This window comes from Anabrus simplex, chromosome 7 (assembly GCF_040414725.1).
Source record: "Anabrus simplex isolate iqAnaSimp1 chromosome 7, ASM4041472v1, whole genome shotgun sequence".
Taxonomy (NCBI): Eukaryota; Metazoa; Arthropoda; class Insecta; order Orthoptera; family Tettigoniidae; genus Anabrus; species Anabrus simplex.
In genome coordinates, this window is record NC_090271.1 from 294,121,469 (window position 1) to 294,146,392 (window position 24,924).

Below are 24,924 nucleotides of genomic sequence, written 5' to 3' on the forward strand. Positions count from 1 at the left end.
ATCCGCCATCTTTAATCTATAGAGCACAGTGCTGCCCTCTTTAGCTACTTACCTTTGAAATGTGGTGGCGGATAATTTGAAAAATGCTTTTTGACAGCAGCCATCTTGCATCGCAAACCTCAGTGCTGCCCTCTTTAGCTAGTTACCTTTGAAATGTGGTGGCAGGCAATTCCACATGACAGCAGTCATCTTTAATCAAGAGAGCACCGTGCTGCCCTCTATGTGGTGGCGGCAAATAGAAAAATTCTACATGCTCTTGTTTGGAAACAAACTCACGCGCTTTTTTGACAGCCGTCATCCACCATCTTTAATCAACAGAGCACAGTGCTGTACTCTTTAGCTAGATACCTTTGAAATGTGGTGGCGGCAATTTGAAAAATTCTATATGCTCTTGTTGGGAAACAAAGTCACGTGCTTTTTTGACAGCTGTCATCCGCCATCTTTAATCAATAGAGCACTGTGCTGCTATCATGCGGGCAATTTCGTTAGCTGTCATCCGCCATCTTTAATCCAGAGAGAACAGTGCTGCACTCTATGTGGTGGCGGTAAATTCCATGTGCTTTACAAACCTATGTGCATTTCTGACAGCTGTCATCCGCCATCTTTAATCCAGAGAGAACAGTGCTGCACTCTATGTGGTGGCGGCAAATTCCACGTGCTTTACAAACCCATGTGCTTTTCTGACAGCTGTCATCCGCCATCTTTAATCCAGAGAGAACAGTGCTGCACTCTATGTGGTAGCGGCAAATTCTACGCGCTTTACAAACCTATGCGCTTTTCTGTCATCCGCCATCTTTAATCTACAGAGAACAGTGCTGCACTCTATGTGGTGGCGGCAAATTCTACGTGCTCTTATTTGGAAACAAATTCTACTCGCTCTTCAGCTGTCATCCACCATCTTTAATCAAGAGAGCACCGTGCTGCCCTCTTTGTGGTGGCGGATAATTTGAAAAAATTCTTTTCGACAAGCAGCCATCTTTAATCCAGAGAGAACAGTGCTGCCCTCTTTAGCTACTTACCTTTGAGGCGGTTAATTTGAAAAATTCTTTTCGACAAGCAGCCATCTTTAATCCAGAGAGAACAGTGCTGCCCTCTTTAGCTACTTACCTTTGAGGCGGTTAATTTGAAAAATTCAGCTGCCATCTTTAATCCAGAGAGAACAGTGCTGCCCTCTTTAGCTACTTACCTTTGAGGCGGTTAATTTGAAAAATTCTAGCTGCCATCTTTAATGAAAAGGGCATCGTGGTGCTATCTTGCGGGTAATATTTTACGTCACAGCTGTCATCCACCATCTTGCATTGCTAACCTTAGTGCTGCCCTCTTTAGCTACTTACCTTTGAAACAAAAAATCTATTTGACAAGCTGTCACCCGCCATCTTGCATCGCAAACCTCAGTGCTGCACTCTATGTGGTGGCGGATAATTTGAAAAAATCTTTTTGACAGGCAGCCATCTTTAATCCAGAGAGAACAGTGCTGCCATCTTTAGCTACTGCCATCTTACATCGCTTACCTCGCTGCTGTACTCTATGTGGTGGCGGTTAATTCGAACAAGTTTAATCACGCATCGGGCAAGCTAGAGTAAGCACGTGCTGTTGTGATGACGTTATTGTGCATGTTTAAACTTGTCCGTTTTCTTAAGAGTAAGTCGATGTAAAGGAATGTGGTAGCGGTAAATTCGAACAAGTTTAAACATGCATCGGGAAAGCTAGAGTAAGCACGTGCTGTTGTGATGACGTCATTGTGCATGTTTAGACCTGATCGTTTTTCTTAAGAGTAAGTCGGAGTAAAGCAATGCAATAAGTACAACATTTTTGAATGCGATCAAATATTTATTTACAAATGTACTACAACAGTGTTCGTTTTTTTTGCTGCTGACAAGGTTGGTGTGCTTCTTAACAACGTATGCTTCTGAAATGCCTCCTGCAACATTCAAATTAAACAAAGCATTTAGAAATATATTATACTAAGTATGTTATGCTTTACAGAGAAGATCATGTACTTCTTACCTTGCTGTTATTCGTTTTCGGAATCATCATCATCATCATCATGAAGTACTAGAGAAAGTTCATTCATACACTGTGTACAGTGTTCAATCCTCGGATTTGGTCCATCCCAATCATCATCACCATTTTCTCCTCGATGCTTGTAATGTCGTTCACAAGTTCTGCATAAAGCTACTTCGATTGACATCTTACTGTGTAGAGGAAGGATGTCCCAAAAATTATGTACGTAAGAGGCAGCGTACGTATATAAAAATCCTGGTGGTAAGTATTGAATAAGAAGTTTCGGCATCGACGATCTACGTTTATAGAACATCTTAATAGCCTCACTCACTCGTGAAACATAAATAAGATGTTGCGTATGAGCATGCAAACAGCATGCACATTTACAGTTTTGTTCCATAGCGTACGATGTCGAAGCACACACTAATGAAAATGATAAAGATCTATTCTTATTTATAGTCTCGTAACAATATTCGTTAGCGGATGGTAAGTAACATCACTCATATGAATAATAAGACAATAGGCTGCTGTGTTAGCAGGAATGTTTTCAGATGTTTCAAATTCTAAACGAATATCAACTGGAGATTCTTTTATAGATTCTTCATGATAAGAGCAGTCTATAACTACAATCGGTGCTTTATTTTTAAATTCTTGAGGTGTAAATAGCGGACGATCTTCTTTCTGATAATACGATGATTGAAATTTACAAAACATGTCATAGAGCATCCCAAACTTATTTTTCTGAAAGTTAATGTCGATGTTTTCGTAGGGATACGTAATTCCATTGAGATATAGTCTAACGTGTCTTAATTTGCAGTGATCAAACAGTGAGCTATCTTTTTCGTGATTGAATTTACGATTAGTTTGAAATCCAAAAATAATGTACAAGGGCTTCTCAGTAAAACGTGATGTTTTAACAGCCCAGCTATGCTTGTTTGTAGGTGGTAACACAGGATATTCATGCAGCTCCCAACTTCTAAAACGTATAGGTAATGGTGTATCATTTTCTACAATCTTGAGCAATCGAAGTTTTTCACGATCAGATAAGGTTACATGTGGAATCCGCCACAGTATACGATGCAGTGTTATTTTCGATTCTACAGGTGTTTCTACTGCTTTAAGAGAATTGTAATCACTTCGATCACGGATTAGAATAAGCTCTTGTTTTACGTTGATTATAATACGTGTAAAGTCTTCTGCGAATCCAAAAATATGTTTCAGTGATAACATACCCGTAAAAGTTCCATCCTCATTAATCATCTAGTTGTTAGTAGCTTTTGGACACCATCCAGCCATCCGCAAAAGATTACTTTCTTCATCACAGAAAGAAGGGTAGAGTTTCATTGCGCTTGTAATACCAACATTCTTCGTTCGATCTATTTCAACATTATTTACTTCATATCGCGCTTCAGAAAAGAGAAAAGCTAGAGCATGGTTGTTTAGTTGTGAAGTGCTTGGTCCACTTCCATCAGACTTTTCTAATCGTCCTTCAATATAGAGGTAGCTTTCGTGTGGTAAGGTGTAAACATCTTGTTGATTAATAATAAAATGAATTTCATCATTGTTATTTAATCCAAACGTAAAAGGTTGATAGGAATGAAGCTCACTTCGTACTACACCTTCACGACTTTCTACTGTATTCGTAATGTCTAGCATTTCTTCCATTCTGTTGTAGTAGTGTATATCCTAAATCTTGGAGTATCTGCTTATGGGTATCTGTTAACTCGATGAGTCTCTGCACACATGTAGTATGTCTTCGGAATGTACACCGTGTTTTATAGATGGTTTTCATACTGGTTTAAGATGTAGTTTGTAAGCTACGTACGCGTGCTGATCTAAATGAATAAGCTGATTATGTTTATTTACAAGTCTAAGAGTAATGTTGCTAATGTGTTTTACAGACACAGGATGATAAAGAACTACTGCTGGTTTCTCACAAATAGTATATCCACGTTCCTCTGTAACAATAAAGTCGTGCAGGACGTGCGAAGGTTGTAGATTACTATTCAAGTCTGTAATAATATTACAAGTAATGTTCACATTATAATCATCGAAGAGTTTTATAGGTTGATCAGACTCGTAACGTACGTTCGGTAGGAGCTCCCTCGATGAAAATCCAAGCAGTGGTCCAATCGAATCAGGTTGTGATTTGAAGTCAATCTTAAATGATGATTCAATAACACATTTATGCGTAATGTTGCTTATAGTGATTGAGAACTTGTAATTATGATTACTAAAACTATCTTCCCCAAACTGATCAATTAACGTACTTTCAATATAGTCGTGAATATCATCTACTGTATAACTACCTGAGGGTAGTGTTAGCACATACTCATCGTAATAGAACTTGTTTAAACCATCACGCACATTATAGATTTTATTGTAGCTTTCAAACGATACTAGTCCAAGACTATGCGGCTGATAACCAAGTTCGATTGGTGGATTAAAATAGATGGTTGTTTCAGGTCCTTCTCCACGTACAGCAAACGTTCTTTCACTGTTCGTCATCACGTAGACACTAATACACTTTCTCTACTGTCTGGGTTTGATATAAGAACATAAGACATAATCGTCCGCACATGCGTGTATTAAAGTTTTGCACACGGTTTTTATTGTAAACAATGTCTGCACTGCTTCCGAAATAACGTATGAGCTCAAAAGGAGGAGGTAAATCTCCATAGCTATCAAAATACCATACTTTAGATTTACGTTTTACATAAGCAACGTAATGAGTTCCAGGTCCACGACTGTCGTCCAAGTTAATTACGGCACTTTCACGTTCACGTGGACGTGCTGGTAGTTGATCGCGCATATACACTCCTCGAAAATAATGAATTCCTTGTTGTTTAGCAAACGTAAAAACTTCATCATGCGTTAGAGCTCGATATGGCAGTGCATTCAGTAGACGTTTTTTGGAGAAATGTAGATACCAAGCCCTTTCTTGTATGGCGCTAGCTTCATGTTCACACCTTTGCCTCGTAACGCAATTGCCTCCATCGTCTTGTTATGACGTTCACTCTCTTTCAACTGTTGTTTCGCTTCTTCTACAGCTTTGACAGTTCTCGCTACAGCACTAGCACCACCTAGCAATGACCCTAAAGCTGCTAAGCCAGCAAACAGCGCAGGAAGAAATCCTCCTCGTTTTGGTACAGGAATAATTCGCGCACGTTTACTAAATATTGCTCTGCACTTTGGAGAAATTCTCGCTCTTGCTGCGCGTAACGCCTTAGTAATAGCTACACGAGGATTGTATTCCCCTCGAATAGCTTTTTGCGCAGCCTTTATAACATCTTTCCATCCATCAGTTTTTACTTTCTTCTTCTTCTTCATGTCGTTTGGATATCGTTGTTTCACCATGCTGGACACGACTTTACTAGTCAAGAGCAAATCATAAACTAACCGTTGCCTCTTGTTTCGTTTAATATATATATTACTATTACGTACTTTATGATTCAGTTATCATGAAGATTATAAAGCAGCAAGACACGCTACCTGTTACCGACATTGTACCACATCTCTTACCTAGTTCTAGTACAACTACAAGAAAACGTCATGGAACGTTGTTTCCTTTTACTGTTCGATGTATTATATCAGGTCCGTCGGGATGCGGTAAAACAAATCTTTTACTCACACTTATTACTTCTGTAAATGGTATACGCTTCGAGAATATTTACGTTTTCGCAAAGTCACTCTATCAGCCGCTATATACTATTCTACAAACTGTAATGCACGATCTAGTTAAAGATGGAATAAGATATTTTAAATTTAATTCACATGAGCAAGTACCATCACCAGACGATGTGCTTCCTAATTCTCTAATGATCTTTGATGATGTCGCAACAGAACAGCAAAACGTTATTCGTGCATTCTTTAGTATGGGTCGACATAAATATGTTGATTGCATCTATTTGTGCCAAACCTATTCTCGTGTGCCCAAGCAGTTGATACGCGACAACGCAAATGTTATTGTGCTTTTTCGGCAAGATGAGCGCAACATACGACATGTGTATAACGATCATGTTAACACTGATATGACATTCGATGACTTTAAACGTATGTGTGCTAAATGTTGGTCATTACACCGTTACAGCTTTTTAGTCATTGATAAAGAAAGTGATGTACAGCATGGACGATATCGCATGGGTTTCGATCATTTTATATGCATTAACACAGAATTACAGTAACTACTTGATTAAAAACCACCATCATGTTAACATCTAGCAAGGAGATCACAAAACATATCATCCAAGCTCGAAACAATATTCGACAGAAATTTAAAGAGCTTAAACGTATTCAAGCAGACACGGATTTATTTTTAAAAACACAACTAAGTACACCACTCAAAGAAATTTTTAATTCTACTACATTACCGCAGTCTACTTCAAGTTTTGCTTCTATGCAAACATCATATCATAAAGAGAAGCATGAAGAAGAAAAGCATGAAGAAGATACGGAAGAGGAGAAGCAGGATGTAGATCAAGAAGAGGAAGATAAGGAAGAAGAAGAAGAAGAACTTAATGATGCATCACCATCTAAGCGTGTTGAGTTTTTAACTACAGATGTTATTGCAGAAACACCTACTACATCGACGCAAAATCTACCACCTTTGTCTGAGGTTATGATTACACCAGAGTATCGCAATCAGTTTAGAACTTTTATTCAAGATACCGATGGATCTCTCTTTGCACCTTATATAGAAAAACTTTTTACAGGACAAACTGACACTACCTATGGTATTCGCGACGAAGATGACTGTTTCCGGATAGGAAATTCAAATGTTAAGATTAATAGCAACAAACTCATTGTAAAAGGTGTTACCTATAAACCTACGAAAGGACTCTTAGAACTTCTTTTCTCACAAATACCTGACAAGGATATAATTTTACAAGATGATCTTAAAAAGTATAAAGCAATACTTTTTGCTACTGATGCAACACGACGTAATTACAAGAGAACAGAAGCTGTAAATGCGAATAAGAGTTACAAGTATCGTGAGTTTATTTCTAAGCTGTTTCCGACTGCACGTAGTCTAGACGTTATCTACAAGCCTTTGTTGCCGTATGTGGATGTAAGATACTGGAATGACCCAAACTTACTCGTTGAACGATTACAACTTTTAAGAGCATCACAAGAGGCTGGTCACACTGGTCACGGATCAGAAATTCTAGAAATAGAAAGAGAACTACGTTATGCCGGTATTATTTTGTAATGGCTCGTCAAGAGAAGATCTCACCTGTAAAGGTAAACATCGCACATGAGTTACATAAACCAGCACGTCGCACCTACTGTCGCAGACGCGTTATTACACGAGGAAAAGATGATCTCTGGCAAGCAGACTTAGTAGAAATGATTCCATATGCTTCTAGTAATAAGGGCTATAAGTATCTACTTACTGTTATCGATGTGTACTCAAAGTTTGCTTTTGCACAACCCGTGCGTTCTAAAACAGCAGCTCAAGTTAAAGAAGCATTTAAACATATTGTTGAAGAATCGAAACGCTGCCCAAGGCTTCTTCAAACTGATCAAGGTAAAGAGTTTTACAACAAGGATTTTTCTTCTTACCTCAAGTTACTTGGCATTCAACACTACTCTACGTTCAGCAATCTCAAGGCAAGTGTTGTAGAACGCTTTAATCGTACACTCAAAACAATGATGTGGCGAGAATTTACAGCGCAAGGTTCATATCGTTGGATTGATCTGCTACCTAGACTTTTATCTACCTACAACGATACACCTCATCGCACTATCGGAACAAAGCCACGTCTTGTTACAAAGAATACACCTCGTCTAGATGCTATTCATCTCGTAATCAAAACAGCTGATCCACGTCGCCATCGCTTTAAAGAAGGTGATTTCGTTCGCATCAGCAAACACAAGTCTATCTTTGCAAAAGGATACACACCTAACTGGAGCACTGAAATTTTTCAAATCAGAAGTGTTAAGCTTACTAATCCAGTTACGTATTTACTTCGCGATCTCAGAGGACAGCCTATTGAAGGAGGATTCTACATCGAAGAACTGCAGAAAACAAAATATCCTGATCACTATTTAGTTGAACGTGTTATTCGACGTCGTGGTAATAAACTGTATGTTAAATGGCTTGGTTTTAATAACAGCTTTAATTCATGGATTAATAAAGAGGATGTACTTTAAATCTTATGTGTGTTTTCTTTCAATCCTCTACGTTTCCTTTCTTCTAAGTCACTAGGACATGCTGTAGGATTAAACAACACCTGTAATATGTTTTGACAATTCATATTTATTTTAGACTATATACATACATTTTTATCCTTTGTTTATGTTACGGTCTTTGTCACTCAGTTTTCGTTTTATTGCACCAACAACGACAAGTGCTGCTATATTCTTCTGAGCAGCTAAAGCACTAGGTAATAACACACACACACACACACACACACACACACACACACACACACACACACACACACACACACACACACACACACACACAGCATAACTTTACGAAGCAGATTTTAACAGCTACACTCTATGCAGGCAGCATGTAACTACGTATCAGGCGAATGTGTTCTAGGGCCGTAGGGGAGATGAACCACGAAGAAAAGAAGATCAATCACTCTATTGATGAGTCCACGCCTAACATGCTTCCTCATCTTTCTCCCAGCACGTTTCTTCACATTTTCCTTGTTTACTCTCTCCACAGCGATGATATGTGTTTATAAGCGAAGACAACTCGTTAGTTTTAGGTCCGTGATACCGTTTAATTAGTTGACATGTACGGCACTGTCTCACAGAAGGTCTTCTAGCTAAACTCACGTGTTCATGATGTAAACTACACGTTTGAAGCTCTGACAAAACAGGATCTTGAGTCCACTCACGAGGCACATTTTCCCAAATCTTCTTTACAGCATTCGCAGCTACATTAACCAAAAATGCCTTTGGTAATGCATTTAACTCTTCTTCAGTAAAAGTGTTTAGTTTCTTTTTGCATGCATAAAACTTTACGATCGCCTTTTCAACTGCGTTACACTTAGTATCTGTTAGAAATGACATGATGTCTTTACTCTACAAATGTTTCTTTTACACTAAGGTTATTTCGACACTGCACTTTACATATGTTGTTCACTTCCCGGCATGCACTGCGACACAACCAATCAAAGAGCATACCTACATGTTGTAAAGACTGTTTACTTGTTTCTCTGCTATGCTCTTTCGGAAGAGTTTTAAATGATGGACACCCCAATTCATGCATGTCGATAACTTCACATGATGATGGTAGAAAATCACGCAACCATTCTTTCTTTTCACAACCCTTTAAAAGAACAAGATCTGCTCTTGACAAATGTGTATTCATCATTAAAGGTAGAAAACGATAAGGTATTCCTTTTTCTTCCCACTTCAAACCTAAATTGTTTTCAATCCACTGAGTCTGCTTTTTATCTTCATCTGTTTGCAAACAGTAAGGGAACGGTGGACTAAATACTAAACTAACAAGTTTTGGAGCCCACAACACACTGCAATCTAACACAGCCACCTCTTTAAACACAAATTTGTTTCCGTTTACTTTAAAGCCTTGCACATCAACTATTAATGTTTTCGTCATGTTTGCACTCTACACTCTATCACTGTTTCTCGAAGACTAAAGCTTTTAGTCAACGAACTGGTTTAAACATGCACAATGACGTCATCACAACAGCACGTGCTTACTCTAGCTTGCCCGATGCGTGATTAAACTTGTTCGAATTAACCGCCACCACATAGAGTACAGCAGCGAGGTAAGCGATGTAAGATGGCAGTAGCTAAAGATGGCAGCACTGTTCTCTCTGGATTAAAGATGGCTGCCTGTCAAAAAGATTTTTCAAATTATCCGCCACCACATAGAGTGCAGCACTGAGGTTTGCGATGCAAGATGGCGGGTGACAGCTTGTCAAATAGATTTTTTGTTTCAAAGGTAAGTAGCTAAAGAGGGCAGCACTAAGGTTAGCAATGCAAGATGGTGGATGACAGCTGTGACGTAAAATATTACCCGCAAGATAGCACCACGATGCCCTTTTCATTAAAGATGGCAGCTAGAATTTTTCAAATTAACCGCCTCAAAGGTAAGTAGCTAAAGAGGGCAGCACTGTTCTCTCTGGATTAAAGATGGCAGCTGAATTTTTCAAATTAACCGCCTCAAAGGTAAGTAGCTAAAGAGGGCAGCACTGTTCTCTCTGGATTAAAGATGGCTGCTTGTCGAAAAGAATTTTTCAAATTAACCGCCTCAAAGGTAAGTAGCTAAAGAGGGCAGCACTGTTCTCTCTGGATTAAAGATGGCTGCTTGTCGAAAAGAATTTTTTCAAATTATCCGCCACCACAAAGAGGGCAGCACGGTGCTCTCTTGATTAAAGATGGTGGATGACAGCTGAAGAGCGAGTAGAATTTGTTTCCAAATAAGAGCACGTAGAATTTGCCGCCACCACATAGAGTGCAGCACTGTTCTCTGTAGATTAAAGATGGCGGATGACAGAAAAGCGCATAGGTTTGTAAAGCACGTAGAATTTGCCGCTACCACATAGAGTGCAGCACTGTTCTCTCTGGATTAAAGATGGCGGATGACAGCTGTCAGAAAAGCACATGGGTTTGTAAAGCACGTGGAATTTGCCGCCACCACATAGAGTGCAGCACTGTTCTCTCTGGATTAAAGATGGCGGATGACAGCTGTCAGAAAAGCACATAGGTTTGTAAAGCACATGGAATTTACCGCCACCACATAGAGTGCAGCACTGTTCTCTCTGGATTAAAGATGGCGGATGACAGCTAACGAAATTGCCCGCATGATAGCAGCACAGTGCTCTATTGATTAAAGATGGCGGATGACAGCTGTCAAAAAAGCACGTGGCTTTGTTTCCCAACAAGAGCATATAGAATTTTTCAAATTGCCGCCACCACATTTCAAAGGTATCTAGCTAAAGAGTACAGCACTGTGCTCTGTTGATTAAAGATGGTGGATGACGGCTGTCAGAAAAGCGCGTGAGTTTGTTTCCAAACAAGAGCATGTAGAATTTTTCTATTTGCCGCCACCACATAGAGGGCAGCACGGTGCTCTCTTGATTAAAGATGACTGCTGTCATGTGGAATTGCCTGCCACCACATTTCAAAGGTAACTAGCTAAAGAGGGCAGCACTGAGGTTTGCGATGCAAGATGGCTGCTGTCAAAAAGCATTTTTCAAATTATCCGCCACCACATTTCAAAGGTAAGTAGCTAAAGAGGGCAGCACTGTGCTCTATAGATTAAAGATGGCGGATGACAGCTGTCAAAAAACATGTGGCTTTGTTTACCTCGCGCTAGTTAGGTTAAGTTGGTAGCACTAAGGTTTAGACCCGTCAAGATGGCAGCACTGCCGATGACAGGTGACGAATTTTGCAGCTACTGCGATATAGAGGGCAGCACAGTGCTTTGTGGTTTAAAGATGGCGGATGACAGCTGTCAAAAATGCACGTGGCTGTCAAAAATCACGTGGCTTTGTTTACCTCATGCTAGTTAGGTTAAGTTGGTACCACTAAGGTTTAGGCCCGTTAAGATTGCAGTACTGAGGTTAGCGATGCGTTGTTGTCTGTCAAAAAGCACGTGGCTTTGTTTACAAATCTGTCAAAAAGCACGTGGCTGTCAAAAGCACGTGGCTTTGTTTACCTCATGCTAGTGAGGTTAAGTTGGCACTACTGAGGTTTAGGTCCGTCAAGATGGCAGTACTGAGGTTAGCGATGCGTTGTTGTCTGTCAAAAAGCACGTGGCTGTCAAAAAACACGTGGCTTTGTTTACCTCATGCTAGTTAGGTTAAGTTGGCACTAGTGAGGTTTAGGCCCGTCAAGATGGCAGCAGTGAGGTTAGCGATGCGTTGTTGTCGATGACAGCTGTCAAAAAGCACGTGGCTTTGTTTACAAATTCAATTCTCCCGCCAAAATTCAAATTTCCCGCCAAAATTCAAATTTCCCGCGGGCGGAGGCGGCGGAGGCGGCGGAGGCGGCGGAGGCGGCGGAGGAGGAGGCGTGCGGCGGCGGAGGTGCGGCAGAACTCTCCCATTATACTACTGCCGCCCACCCTCATCGGCCACACGAAATTATTATTGCCTGGACCTGAGGGCTGGTTCGAGGTCCACTCAGCCTACGTGCTTAGAATTGAAGAGCTATCTGACGGTGAGATAGCGGCTCCGGTCTAGAAAGTCAAGAATAACGGCCGAGAGGATTCGTCGTGCTCACCACACGACACCTCGTAATCTGCAGGCCTTTGGGATGAGCAGTGGTCGCTTGGTAGGCCAAGGCCCTTCAAGGGCTGTAGTGCCATGGTGTTTGGTTTTTGGTTTCGGATTAGACTTGACATGAAATGTCAAAGAATGTTCCAAACCTGTAATGGTGTACTATAGTATGTTATGAAGAGTGGGGGTAATGTTAAATTGTGAATATCAGTTACATTGTGCAATGCGCAGTGTACAACATTATTTGGACATGTCACCTGAGCATACACACTTTAGAAATGAAGCGTAATTTGTCACTTCTCGTCCATATTCACAACGTGCTGGAAGTTCATTCTTTCATATGGAAGTCTTTGAAACTTTTTTTATGAACGACAGAGAGCAACGCAACGTTTTGAACATCGCAACCTTGAATAGGACATGAGAAACAGCTTACACCTGCTCTTTTGCTTCGAGTATTCAGGCCAGTGACCAATCTGGTCAATGCGCATGTCCACTAATGGAAGTTTCGGAGCAGGTGAAGATACCAGACCTGAAAAAGGATGCCCTCTTTCCTTTGATTCAATTTTTCCAGCACTCATCAATGCAAACGCTATAGAAGCCTTGAACGCAAGGAGTGACATGACCTTTTTTATATTATTTTGCTTGCAATGTCTCCTGTAAAGAATCCATGCATCGACAGCACACACATCCAATACAGAAAATACAACTCTCAATCTATTATGATAGAAGGAAGTCACTGAATTTGACAACACTGCATGTACATCATCTAGAATACTAAACACCAGAAAAGCCCATTGATTCCAGTTGGAATCATAAATTCTTTGATCACTATATCATTCCCGTTTTTATATACTGGTCAAATAAGATGCTGTTCATAAAAATGAAGCTGCAAATCATATATAAATATTTTTTCTAGCTTTATAGAAATAATATATTAACGGTAGAAGAAGTGTTGCATATCGCAAAACAACAAACTGTACATAACCTTGACAGAGCACATCATTCACTGCTATTACACACAACATTCTGACAGCTTGACACATCTCTACACATGAAGCCAAAACTTCCAAGGAATACAATATATCTGAGAAAAAGCTACTTAGTAAAATCACAGAAAGTATGAAAGTTAGTGATTCCAATTGGAATCATCGGCCTGGAGAGGGTTAAATATACATTTCTGTCTTTCAACAATCACTATTATCCAAAGATTGCACCCAATCATTATGAATTACATTCACAAGTACTATTTGTAACATTCGCTTAGCTCGCCTCAATTGATCAGCTGATGGGCTTGGCGCGCTTTCTACCTTACGGCCTGTATATTACGAAGGCAGTGATATTATGATACAGTAACGCCGCCATCTTGATGTATTAAAAATCACCGTGTTCAGGGGCGTAACGAATGTAAAACGGGCCCGCCTTCCAAAATAAAAATCCCCCCCCCTCAAACAAAAATAAATAATAATAATAATGTTATTTGCTTTACGTCCCATTAACTGCTTTTACGGTTTTCGGAGACGCCGAGGAGCCGGAATTTAGTCCCGCAGGAGTTTTTTACGTCCCAGTAAACGAACCGACACGAGGCTGACGTATTTGAGCACTTTCAAATACCACCGGACTGAGCCAGGATCGAACATGCTAAGCTGGGGTCAGAAGGTCAGTACCTCAACCGTCTGAGCTACTCAGCCCGGCAATATTTTTTTTTTTTACTAGGGGCTTTACGTCGCACCGACACAGATAGGTCTTTGGCGACGATGGGACAGGAAAGGCCTAGGAGTTGGAAGGAAGCGGCCGTGGCCTTAATTAAGGTACAGCCCCAGCATTTGCCTGGTGTGAAAATGGGAAACCACGGAAAACCATCTTCAGGGCTGCCGCTAGTGGGATTCGAACCTACTATCTCCCGGATGCAAGCCCACAGCCGGTCGCCTCTACGCGCACGGCCAACTCGCCCGGTAATAAAATTTAAAACCCGCGAATAACTTAATATAAATTTAATTACAGCAGGACCGGGCGAGTTGGCCGTGCGGTTAGGGGCGCGCAGCTGTGAGCTTGCATTCGGGAGATAGTAGGTTCGAATCCCACTGTCGGCAGCCCTGAAGATGGTTTTCCGCGGTTTCCCATTTTCACACCAGGCAAATGTTGGGGCTGTACATTAATTAAGGCTACGGCCGCTTCTTTCCCACTCCTAGTCCTTTCCTTTCCCATCGTCGTCATAAGACATGTCTGTGTCGGTGCGACGTAAAGCTACTAGCAAAAACAAAAAAAGGTAGAAGTAAATCAATATATTGTTAAGTTATGTAAACAAAGGGATTATTCGTTAACGTAGGATTATTTGTTTAATAGGTTTTATTTGACTACCTTCGTGGTTTAATGGGTAAGCCACTGAACTGCGAACCATGCACCACTTGGCTGTTCGTACTTAACTCTAATCGGTTTCGCTTTTCAGTAACTACAGAACTAGTAATCGATATCGAGTTTCAGTTCTAATAATTTATATCACAACACTGAAATAATTCTGTAACTGTTCAAATAAATGTTGAAAAATATCAAACCACACAACATGCAAGCCTCTTATTAACTTCACACAAAGAGAGTTCTTTCGAAACTGAGTTGACTGATTGTTACTGCACAAACTTCTATTTGGCATTATATATCGTTGTCGAATAAATGTGGTGACAAGAGTAAAAATGTTCTGCAACATTTGAAAAAAATACGATCTCAGGTGCACTACCCAGCAAGAAAATATCTCTTTGTAACTAAAATATGGTATTTTGGAATCAATTTTCATTGGTGTAATTATTTTAAAATAATTTTGCGCAGGTCCTCTGAAGCGGGTATAGCTTGTTACACTCAACACAGTAAACCGCTGCTAGATGCAATCAAGTGGCAAATCCTCTACGTACAAATTGTAAAACACAAACAATTTCCGTGCAGAGTGACATTAGGCTAGATATATGGTATTTTGAATTTTTCGCGAAGAGACCGCCCCTTAAAGGCATTGCAGACGTTATGTCTCTGGCCGTCTTGCACGGCGAAGATTTAATGTAGCTCTGGACACCGGCAAGTTTGCAAGTCGTGTGAGTTTTCGCTTTATTTTTCTCGGTGAATTCTTCAAGTTTACAAATTTAAAAAAATCATATAACGAACATTTGAAAATATTGTGATGCGAAGACAGGCGGAAACTATTTATGGACAATAATTAGCTTCACCATGATCGAAAACGCATTCGAGAGGATAGAGCGGCTTTTCAGAATTCCAAAATGTGCAAAATTATCAATGGCGAGGGCGAGTGTGAGAAAGCGTATCGGGAAAATTTTAAATTTAGAGCGATTCTGGCTACTGAAACCCTAGCCACCGAGCTCGATAGCTGCAGTCGCTTAATTGCGGCCAGTATCCAGTATTCGGGAGATAGTGTGTTCGAACCCCACTGTCGGCAGCCCTGAAGATGGTTTTCCGTGGTTTCCCATTTTCACACCAGGCAAATGCTAGGGCTGTACCTTAATTAAGGCCACGGCCGCTTCCTTCCCATTTCTAGGCCTTTCCTCTCCCATCGTCGCCATAAGACCTATCTGTGTCGGTGCGACGTAAAAAAAAAAAAAAAAAAAAACCCTAGCCGAGCACATCTTCTGCATCAAATACAGGATGTTTCCCTGATGATGATACAGAGTTTCAGGAGTGCTGGAACATTTGAGATGTGGAACGTACGGTCCGGAAATGCTTCAGTCGCATCTTATACCCCAACCCCGTTTGTCCAATATTGAGGATTTGTCAACGTATGTGGGTTCAATGTTATGTGGCTCCAGAGTACTCTTGACATGCTATTCGAGAACTCTTTGATAAGACGTTCTCGGAAATGTGAATAGGGAGAGGGGATCCTGTTACGTGGCCACCTCGTTCGCCTGATCTGATCCCACTTGATTTCTTCTTATGGAGTTATGGGAACAGTCTCGTCTGTGGAACGCTTGCAGGGACTAAAAAGGAAGCTTCTGAAAACAATCCTCTCTGCTAGGGCATTGCTTGGCCGACACCTGGTATATTCGGGCGGATACGCTATAATTTACTGTGACGTTGTCGAAGCTGGCGGACGCTACTTTGAATAGCTGCTGTATATGTAGCTTGTGCATGAAGTGTAGGTGAACAAAGGTAATACATCTCCAAACAAATATTATTAGGTTTTTCAAAATCCCACGATCATAAGTATCCCACAGCAATTTTTCTTTATACCTAGCAAATGAGTGATTTCCAGCCCGGGGTTCCCTATGTCGAACCGATTCCTTCACCCTTCTCCAGTTGGATTCGATTAGGAGGATGAGGGGTATATTTTACTTCTCATACCACAAGACCCTTTGCACTTCGATTTTGTCTTGTATATGTATCAGTTTGTTTAGATGGAAGAAATAAAGTGTCATACCCATACTGATCAGATCCCTGTCTCGCGGCACGTGTTCGTGATCAAAAGAAGTGACCGTTTCCCCGACACAGCCCCGTGAGATTATTTTATACTTAGCTAGGTTCCTTCATTATTTTACTCACTTTCTTAACTTTGAACATGTTATTTGTATAATTAAAATCAGTAATGGGAAGAGCACAAGAAAACTTAATTTGGCTTAATTACAGTTACTTGATAAATATTTTACTCAGTTACAAATTACTTTTTCAACAAGTAATCAGTAAAATTCTTTCTTTGTTTCATTCATTCATTCATTCATTCATTCATTCATTCATTCTTTCTTTCTTTCTTTCTTTCTTTCTTAATCTGTTTACCCTCCAGGGTTGGTTTTCCCTCGGACTCAGCGAGGGATCCCGCCTCTACTGCCTCAAAGGCAGTGTATTGGAGCGTAAGACTTAGGACAGCGAAATACAACTGGGAAAGAGGACCAGTACCTTGCTAAGGTGGCCTCACCTGTTATGCTGAACTGCGGCCTTGTAGAGGGGATGGAAAGATTGGAAGGGATAGACAAGTTAATAAATATTTTACTCATTTACAATTACAGTTACTTCATTGAACGCCTGACTTCTTTTCGAATGGTTCAGAAATGATAAAAATACTTCGCAAGGATATAATAAACTACATACTTCATTATGTAATTTTTATTTTGTTATTTTTTAGCATATGGACATTTAAAGGCCACCGACCTGAGCCGGATTTGAACTGGCGAACTTGGGCTCAGAAAGACAACGACTAACCAACTGAGCCATTGGGCTGGCGGTTAGGTTGGTGGATGAGATTTATATTGTACTAGTTAAAACCCAGAACACTTTTAATAAATTTCCGATATAAAGCAGCAGCAGTCAGATTTAACCAGCTCTGATCTTCTCTTTGTTAAGTCAGCTGCTGTTACAATGGCACCACTCAGTGTCTGATACCCCGTCGCATTCCTTCCGGGCGATGATAAATGATTGATTATGGAGTTTTGCCGGAATTAAATTGACAGGGGAGACCGGAGATACCGGATGTTTTCCGACGGAAGATTAGTTACGCAAATGTTGCAAACTTTGGGCTGGGAAGACTTGGGAGTAAAGAGACGAGCTGCTCGACTAAGCGGTATGTTCCGAGCTGTCAGTGGTGAGATAGCGTGGAACGACAGTAGTAGACGAATAAGCTTGAATGGAGTTTTGAAAGCAGGAAAGATCGCAATATGAAGATAAAGTTGGAATTCAAGAGGAAAAATTGGAGTAAATATTCGTTTATAGGAAGAGGAGTTAGAGATTGGAATAATTTATTCGATAAGTTTCCAAATTCTTTAAGAAAAGGCTTGGTAAATAACTGGTAAGAAATCTGCTACCTGGGCGACAGCGATAAATGCTAATTAGTGGTGAATGAATGAATGATTGATTGATTGATTGATTGATTGATTGATTGATTGATTGATTATACTTAACCGTGGTTTATAAGAACTATGACCTCGTTACAGCACACGCATGCGCTTTACGGCTGTTGATAACACTGTTTTGGTGTCCATTTGGACATAGACGTAATTCGGGAGTGGCAAGGGGTGGCAGTTGCTACGCCAATATTTTGAAGGAAACGCAATTTTCGTAATATTCTTTCTTTCTTTCTTTCTTTCTTTCTTTCTTAATCTGTTTACCCTCCAGGGTTGGTTTCTTCCTCGGACTCAGCGAAGGATCGCACCTCTACCGCCTCAAGGGCAGTGTCCTGGAGCGTGAGACATTGAGCAGGGGATACAACTGGGGAGAATGACCAGTACCTCACCCAGGTGGCCTCATCTGCTATGCTGAACAGGGACCTTGCGGGGATGGGAAGATTGGAAGGGATAGACAAGAAAGAGGGAAGGAAGCGGCCATGGCCTTAAGTTAGGTACCATCCCGGCATTTGCCTGGAGGAGAAGTGGGAAATCATTGAAAACCACCTCCAGGATGGCTGAGGTGGGAATCGAAATCACCTCTACTTAGTTGACCTCCCGAGGCTGTGTGGACCCCGTTCCAGCCCTCGTAACACTTTTCAAATTTCGTGTCAGCGCCGGGAATCGAACCCGGTCCTCCGGGAGTGGCAACTAATCACACTAACCACTACACCACAGAGGCGGAGTTTTCGTAATATTACAGACTTAAAAATACACTTTTATAAGTAAGTATTTCGTTACTCTGTTTAATTTAGCTCAATGAAACAAAATGATCGTTGCAAAATTGGTTAGGCTTCCTATATAATGTTGATAGAAATAATGTCTAATGTTGTTCAGTTTTACCTCCCTCCATCGTTCTCATTAAACTATTGCTAATTCAGCAACCTGTGAGACGTGTTTTTCATTCTTGCCCGGGTTTAAAAGCGTACTGCAGGAACACGATCGCTCAGGAGAGGTTGTACTCTTAGGACTTTGCGGCTATCAAAGGTAGTACTGCTGTTGCCATTTCAAAAGTAACTAATGACTTTAATACAAATCGTAAGAGAAGGGCTCATTTTATGTGATCGTGTGATCAGATTGTGTAAAATAATCCATGCTGTCTGTTTGATTATTACTTTTACGGATAAAATCAGGCCAAGTAACAAATACATCTGAAATAGGTTTACTTTTGAACTCTGTGTCAATCAGTGTTGCCAACTTGGCGGATTTTCCGCTAAATTTGGCGGAATTAGAAGACTGTCGGCGGAGAAATATATCATTTAGCGGAAAGCGGATTTTTTGGCGTAGTTCTAGATTTATTATAGCCGAATTTAGTGTTTTAAACATTTTACGTTTTTAAAAATTTGTACTCCAGTCTGTCCCCGAACTATTCCGTATTTCATGTCAGGAGCTAGCAGTCACATGAGGAAAACATGTTATTTGGATTTGATGTTATGAGTTCATGGTATCATAAATTTGTAATGCGTGGGGAAAGAGTACTTATCTCTTAGTTGACGAATGACGACAGATAATGAAACTGTGAGGGGTTATATTTATGTATGAAGGAAGACAGTTTAATGAACGGGCCTGTTCTGTGTGTGGCCATTGAGGTAGGGTATTCACCTAGTTTGCACCCGGCACTAAAACGCCTATTTTTACCTCGCCGGCTCGCAGGCAGGTTAATCCGAGTGAAACTCACAATGAAACATTATTATTATTATTATTATTATTATTATTATTATTATTATTATTATTATTATTATTATTATTATTATTATTATTATTATTGCTCATTATTTGAGATCAGATTTCTTGGCGGAATTTTAGCGGATTTTTAGTAGTATTTAGCGGATCTTGAAAATATAAGTTGGCAACTCTGGTGTCAATGTTGTTTACTTGCAGAGGTTTGGTTGCCAAATTAAAGTGATTAACACAGAATATTCAAGGAAAGATAGTGAAGATTAGCAATAATTTTGTGGTCGCAAATTGCTCTCAAAAGGGAGGCGCCATGGACCTCTTCGTGATTACTGCCTTCCCCATTCAAAATGCTCAAATTACGCCCATGCATTTGGGATAGGCCTAAGTAGGTCCTCCCAAAAAACGTATTGTACAATAAAACCCGAGGTTATCAGGTCCATCCTAATATTAATCGTGGAATGAAGAAGAGTAAGTGGTGTGGAAACAGAGTTAAGAAACGCACTGTTTTATTCATTGTCCTCTACATATGTCATATATCACAGTATGCGCCCGATATTAGGCCTCTCTTTGCTTGGCTTCTCATAAAAGCGAAGTAAGTTGTGTTGACACGCGTAGCGAACAGACCGCCGCGAGCTACGCACACACATAACTCGCTGATCTATGAAGTCTCCTTCCTTGGAGATAAGAAAGCAGAAAATGGGATACACGGGCTGTACCGTCACATTGGATCTGAAATAAGAGTGTTTGGTGGAATGACAAGGCAGGGAGAGATGCTATCGCTCGCAGAATGGGGAACACAGGCCTTCGGGCGTACTACGTGCAGTAATAACCTTACTTTACAACCAACTCTGTGGAGAATTATACAGTAAGGAAGGGTAAATCGACAGAAATGGCCGGGAAATATCGAGATATGGCAACATCCACAGCGCTGGAGTGAGCTCCACCTGCTTTTGGAGCCATAAGGTCCATCACCCGTGCCAAGGGAGATATGGTAGTGGTGTAATGGTCCCTTTAAGTGCCAAAACAATGAGATCATCGGTCTTCCTTAACTATAGCTGAGGGAGACCAGTTTAGGGATGAGGGTACCGGGCAAATAAGAGAAGCAATGCTGAGTTTTTTCGCAATTGGTTTTACGTCGCACCGACACAGATCGGTCTTATGGCGACGATGTGATAGGAAATGCCTAGGAGCGGGAAGGAAGTGGTCATAGCCTTAATTAGCAATAATGAGCCTGACTGAGCTCGATAACTGCAGTCGCTTAAGTGCGGCTAGTATCCAGTATTCGGGAGATAGTAGGTTCGAACCCCACTGTCGGTAGCCCTGAAGATGGTTTTCCGTGGTTTCCCATTTTCACACCAGGCAAATGCTGGGGCTGTACCTTAATTATGACCACGGCCGCTTCCTTCCCATTCCTAGGCCTTTCCTGTCCCATCGTCGCCATAAACCTATCTGTGTAGGCGCGACGTAAAGCAACTAGCAAAAAAAAAAAAAAAAGATAATGAGCCTGCGCGAGATAAGACAGTCTTCAACAGCCGCAAATAACCTACAAGAATAGAGGTTGCTCTATTGTTGGAATTACGTAGCAGAAGGTCTGGTCGGCGTGTCCTGTCTGCCGAGGACAGTAGAGAACATCGCTGTTGTGAGCGATCCTTCCCTTTCATTCCCCATACCTAACTCAGGTTTTAACTATTAGATCATAAGGGGTATCGAAATAAATGAGTCTACAGCTAGCTCCAAGTAGAGCATTGGGGAAGCGCTTACTTAATCTGCAAAGGATTGCAGACGGAAATAAGCCCCTGAAATATACTGTATAGCGGTCCATAAAGTAGGAGTATTCTATAATTCAGAAGTCAAGGACCTTCTTCTTCCTGGCCATAGTAGTGGTAGTGATTTTTGTTTAAAGAGGAAGTACAACTGCGCAACCATCCTCTATTAACATTAATCAAAGAGAAAATGTGGAAGGGGTCAGAAACTCCGAAAAATGAAGGTATCGGCCAAGGAAAGACTCCCTAGGTCTCGACACCAAATACCGTCGGGGTCGGAAAAGAACAAGAATAGACCAAGTGAGATCGGATAGGATAGATGAAAGCGAAGAACCTGACACAAGTAAATGGAAGCAATGACAGGATTCAGCTTACGACCCCGTGGTCGCCAACCCACGCTCCCACGTTGATAGTCTCTGGGGCCCCTTTAACCGAATATTACGGCAGGCAGGGGATACCGTGGGAGTCATTCTGCCGCCCCTACCCACAGGGAAATTCTTAGCCATAATTCCAATTTATTGAGGTCGGAACTTGATACGGATTTGTCCACGTTTTACGACAGGATACACTTCCTGACGCAACCCTATGTGGAACAGGGTTGTCAGATACCTGAAATCAAAATACGGGACAGATGTGCGATCAAGGAAATCAACGGGCCGGTATTCCACTAGTTATAAACTTCGTTTCCAAATGATACGCTTATTATGATGTTGGTATCACAGTGCAGTTTATTAATGCATGCCTTAACATTTACACACAAACTGAAACTACAGTGCCGAGCAAGTTGGCCGCGCGGTTTGGGTCATGTAGCCATGAGCTTGTGTTCGGGAGACAATGGGTTCGAATCCCACTGTCGGCAGCCCTGAAGATGGTTTTCCGTTGTTTCCCATTTTACACCACAAAAATACTGCGGCTGTAGCCTGTCTTGAGTCCACGGTTGATTCCAATCCGAGCCTTTTTGTATCTCATTGGTACTGTAAGGCCTGCCTCTGTCGGCGCGACGTAAAATAAATAGGAAAAAAGTTTATTTAATTATTCAAACCCGTTCTTTCAATTTCAATATATTTTTCATTTCTCTGAAGTGCTGTTAACAGGCTTTTATTTTTCCATTCTTAGCAATTTCATAAAACTCTCTGCATGAAATTGAAGAAAAATTTACAGAAATGTGCAGCTCGGACCTAGTCAAGTCAACAGAAAATATTTCCCACAGCTGACAATTGCACACGAACATGGGGTGGACTCGGACGATCTCAGGTAGCTGTCCACTATTACGCGTCTTATTAACACGATGGAAGACCCGAGAACTGCAAAGAAACATAAAAACAATTTAAAAAGTCTACGAACTCACCCCACATAAAGAAACCAAGGCCTGAAGAAAGCTGCCCACTTTGAACGAAAGGAAAGAAGCCCTTGGTAGTTATCAGAGGTGGAAACACTGGCGTATTTCTCTCGAGGTTAAAAATGCGGGACAATGGCCGTCCCGGATAGGAACTTTTTAACACGAATACGGTAGTGTCCCGTAAAATCCGGGACGTCAAGAAAGCCTATGTGGAGGGATGTATTAGCTTTTGTTACTGTGGTGGTTATTATTGGAGTATATTGTGCATAAACGAAGATAAATTCATAAACACTCAGTCCACGAACCCGAGGAATTAATCATTCACAGTTAAAATCCTCGGGCTAAGACCAGAATGCTGAGTATTCAGCCAAAGAGCCAAACTCAGAGGTCAAGGATCGAAACTCACCTTTTAGTGATTTTGAGTTTCTGGTATAGTAATAATAACTGTTAGAAGGAAATATATTTGAAGGTATACAGTAGCATTCACATCATTTACATGTTGTAGAAAGTTGACGTATCTCCCGCACCCCTTAGATTTAAAACTTGTACGCAGCGTTGACCAATCCCTTAACTCTCAGCGCTGTGAGAAGTTTTATTTTATTTCATCCCTTAGTCCTCCGCATAGTGATGAGATTTCTTTTGTTTCTAGTCGTTCTCCATTAAGGTCTAAGTTCAAACCTCGGTGGGATCATTAAGGTCTAAGTTCAAACCTCGGTGGGATCATGTGACATATCTGTGATGGTTACAAACATTCAAGGATGATGGAGGACGCCAAATGGATCAGTTTGAGATAAGCATCCATCCATCCATCCATCCATCCATCCATCCATCCATCCATCCATCCATCCATCCATCCATCCATCCATCCATCCATCCATCCATCCATCCATCCATCCATCCCCTCTTACATTGCTGGTTATTATATTCCAGGTATGGTAATTCTTTCATATAATTATTTGTTCTACTGTTCTTTCGTAATATTTGTTCTATTGTTTATAGGTGATTTATAAGTGATTTCGCTCCGTAGTGTGAATGGGCTGCATGTTTCCTTGTGTTTGTTGTGATTATGATATGTTGATAATTGGGCCTCATGTTACTTCTTTTCATGTGCACTGTATTCTAATGTAATTCGCCATGTAATGACTGTTTGCCTTTCGTGTCGGCGCGATCTTCCACTCGTGTCGTACGAAGTGCGAACCCTGATGGGCTTGTGCATGACTACGGGATTTCTCTGATCCCACCGCTAAATTCCTTTTTTGCTGTTCACGCACTTTCTGATATTAATGAGACCTCGTTTTTGACCTTGGAGTCATGCTATATGAAATTGAGTTCGCCAGTTAACTGGCGCTGGTGCTCATATTGTTTGCCGACCCCTGGGGTGTCTTAATGGGTGCACGTATTTTGGTATGAGAGGGAAGCGAAAGAATGACGTATCGGTCTGCTAAATTTACATTTTAATCTTGTTTCTGTATGTTGTTTTCGAATTTTCGTACGGTGCTATTTCTTTCGTCTTCGCACCTGTCTTTGCCGCTCGCTTATCCATGGAGTCGCCATGTTTATGTTTCTTATATTTAGGCCATGCAAATGCCTGGGATCTTCCCTTTGGTTATTTATATTGTTTCCTTGGTCCAGAGATGTTTCTCTTTGTGACATGCTGATATCTTACTTATTTTATTTTTTCCTGCTCGGGCTTTTTCTCCTTGATGCGTGGGAGTTTGACGATCTATAGTGATTGTTGGTATGAGGGTGGAGTTGAACGATGTGTGTAATAGGTGATACGATATTAAACTCGTGGAAAGAACGATCTGCTTGATCTGTGACACTAATATTAATACTGGCGTATTCAACTGAGTGAGCTCGCCGAAAGTTTAATTTTATCTTGGGGTTTGATAACGTCATGCTCACATAATAATGTTATGCCATCAACTGGACCAAGTTTACTCATGTATGTACCCGTTCTCATCCTTTTAATTGATTTCTTTTATTTTTTCCTTCTACCTTTATTTTACGATATTAATAAACCCTCATTACGTGTACTTGAATTTTATTACTTGTAGAATTAGTCTCTT